The sequence below is a fragment of the Bidens hawaiensis genome, unplaced genomic scaffold, assembly GCF_021521415.1.
Source record: "Bidens hawaiensis isolate Kalapana, Puna unplaced genomic scaffold, B.hawaiensis_p1.1 tig00052193_1, whole genome shotgun sequence".
In the NCBI taxonomy this organism is placed as follows: Eukaryota; Viridiplantae; Streptophyta; class Magnoliopsida; order Asterales; family Asteraceae; genus Bidens; species Bidens hawaiensis.
Genome location: NW_027499367.1, coordinates 50,734 through 53,872, shown reverse-complemented (window position 1 = coordinate 53,872; position 3,139 = coordinate 50,734).

The following is a 3,139-nucleotide window of genomic DNA, read 5'->3' as shown; positions in this document are numbered from 1 at the left end:
CGATATCAGTATTTTCGGGATCGGTACTGGTACAATCTCGAACTCATCCCTACTTCTACAAAAAGATAAATAACACTCTTGATTAAATATTTAAACAGTTGGCACTAAAAAAATGTTACATTTCCTAAGGCTAAGGGTAGTGGGGCTTGGTCCAACCTCAAGTGAACCAATATATTTACGCCACATAGGCGCTGACATGGCACACGATCAAGCCTCTTGATCAAGCCCCATAGGGTGTAGTGGTCCAGGTGATTCAGGGCTTCATTAAATTTATTTTTTTATATATATATTTTTGTTATACACAAAAATATAAATTAGAATAATTAAACATGCGATTGAGATGTACCCAATGTTCTGTTACATTATTTTGTATTCTTCCACCATCCCCATCTTCTCCACCTTCGTCCCCAATCCCCATCTTTTTCACCCTTCTCCACCCTTCATGACTTAGATCCTGTTCTCAATAAAATCCCCCGGTCTGGCTTCACTATCAACTCCTCCCTTCGTCGCCGGACTCATCTCGTTCAATCGTTATCCGTTGTCTTCCTCTATTGGTTCAACGTTTTATCATGAACAACTCTTTATCAATCTGGGTAATCCTAATATTATATATATATATATTGATTTTCCCACACTCCAACGGCTTGATCTGTCCCGCGGTCGGCTCCACGGCGGCCCTCCTCGCCCCCATCCACGGCAACGGTGTAGTGATGTTTGCGGAGGCCACGTTGGCCACGCCCCACTACTCTTAGTCTAAGGGGGTGTGGTGGTTCTAAATCCATCACTTGCAACACCAGTGGGGGGGACTGGGGTATGTCACCTCACACCAACACATTCAATAACTAGTGATTGAATTTAGTGGGAGGTGATGGTGTGATGTGATGTTTTTTCTTAATTTTATAAAAAATAAACAATGTTAAATAAATACTAAAACAAGGTTAAATTAAACAAAAAATAAAACAAGATTAAATAAATGTTACAAAGATAAATAAATTAAAAAAACAGACAAAAAAAGAAAAAAAAAACCTAGGGCGCTGCCTAACCCAATCGTCGTATATCTCGCGTTTGCGTTGAAGTAAGATCGATCTAAAGGGTTCGTCAAGATGTTCGTGCGGTTGTAGGGGATGTTAAATCGGCGTTCTTTTGGTTTTCATTCAAATGGTTGATATACGTCTCGTCACGTTTAATTTTGAAGCAAGAGCTAGTTGCTTTCGCTCCTTCCCCTCGGCCATTTCCGGCAACTTAGCCGACTTGTATTCTTTGAAGTCTTCGGCCACCGCTTCCTTTCCTAATCTTGACGATTCTCCACTTTTCTTGCGATGCGGCCATGTGGGTGTGGGTGTCTTCGTAGGTATCATCTCCGGGTTGCTCGTTCAAGTTCATGTTCGACATGTTGCTTGACAAGCCGTCGGTAGATGTTGTGTAGTTTCCGGAATCGGTTTTTGATCTTTTTGAAGATTCTTTCTGCATTGGAGTCGTCGGTCCGTCCATATTGACCACGGGAACCGGTTCCCACTTCGGGTGATGTCTCGCAATCTCTCACGCATCCAAGTGGGGAAAAATTTATGTCGGAAAATCTTGATATAATTGCTCAAGGTGTTATTTAAGATAGTCGCATCGCTCGCTCCACTTTGTGGAGCTCGGGTCTACAAAACATTTAGAAAAATATATATATCAAAAGTGTAAAAATGAAGTAATGAATTATAAAAAAAAAATTAAACTAATAAATTTGAAAAAATAGTTACCAATTGGATGTAGCAAGCATTAAATTTTGACATTTTTCGATTCAAATCTCCCAACTTGGAAGTCATTTGATCCATGCTTCGATCAGTTGCACCAGGAAGTTTGTCGAAATGCAATAACACATCCCCATAACAACTCTTGTTTTTGTTGGTTTCTGTATTTTTTTTGTTTCGGAGGCGTGTAAATAAGCCTTGGTCAAAGCGACCTCCTCCGCGGACGACCAAGGTCTACGGACAGTGCTATCCTCCTCCACGAGTTCATCTTCATCCACATCGTCGTCTTCATCACGAAAAGCACGTGCAAATTGATGTATTACATTGTTATCCTCTAGGGGATCGACGAACGTTTGTGACGGTTGAGATTGAAACATTTGAAAATGATTATTTTGAAAATTTTGGCTAGAAAAAGGTGGAATAAACGGTTGGTTTTGATACGGTGTCGATGAAAACGGTGAATTAAATTGTTGAGATTGAAAATGTTTGTTTTGGAACGGTTGTGGTTGAAAAGGTTGTTATTGGAATGGCTGGGTTGTGTCGAGTTCATCTTGTAACCGGATTCTCGCCGGCTCGCCAAGATTTTTCTCGAACCTTTGGCCGGGATTGGGTTTTCTTTGAACCAGAGCCATGTTTCCTTGAACCCTCCATTTGTGTGATGTTAGAATTTTGTTTGTAGTAGAGGATTGAAGTCGGATTTGAGTTGGATTTGAAGATGGATTAGATATATTTATACTGTTTATTTTTTTTTATTTATTTCTCAACGGTCGAAACCAACGGTCAAATTCTCGGTATCAACCACGTGATGGCCACCACGGTCCAACCCCCATCATGCATGATAAGAGGACCGGCGGCGGTGTGCCATAAGCCATCACGCGTGATGGCCACTCCATCACGGAACACCCCGCATCACCTAACAACATAAACTGTTTGTAACAAAAATTGTCAATGTTTTTACACTTATACCCCTCAACGAATCTCGCAACAACCATTCACAAAGGGCATTACGATAACTTCATGGAAACTAAAATCAGGCCGCCTAAGTACACACATTCAAAAATTGAAAACTTATACTCTCACTCACTCATGAAATGAAATTAATTTCCATTTTGGAAAATTAACCCAAAAAAGTTCAAACTTTTTAGGTTATTATATAAACCGCCCACATTTTATTTTTGAATTCCGCCATTGTTTCCTCTCCCAAAAGCTTCATCTTCTTTTTCAATTGAATTCCTATTAAGGTAAACCACAGCTTACCCAATTGATTTAAGATCATTAATTGATTTAATCGTATTCATTTTGCAGATCAGACTGAAAATAGCGGAATCAAGATACAGACCTTCGAGATCTAACGATGAAAACCAAGTTGCAGGGAGTTACATACGACGGCTGACGTCAGTGGG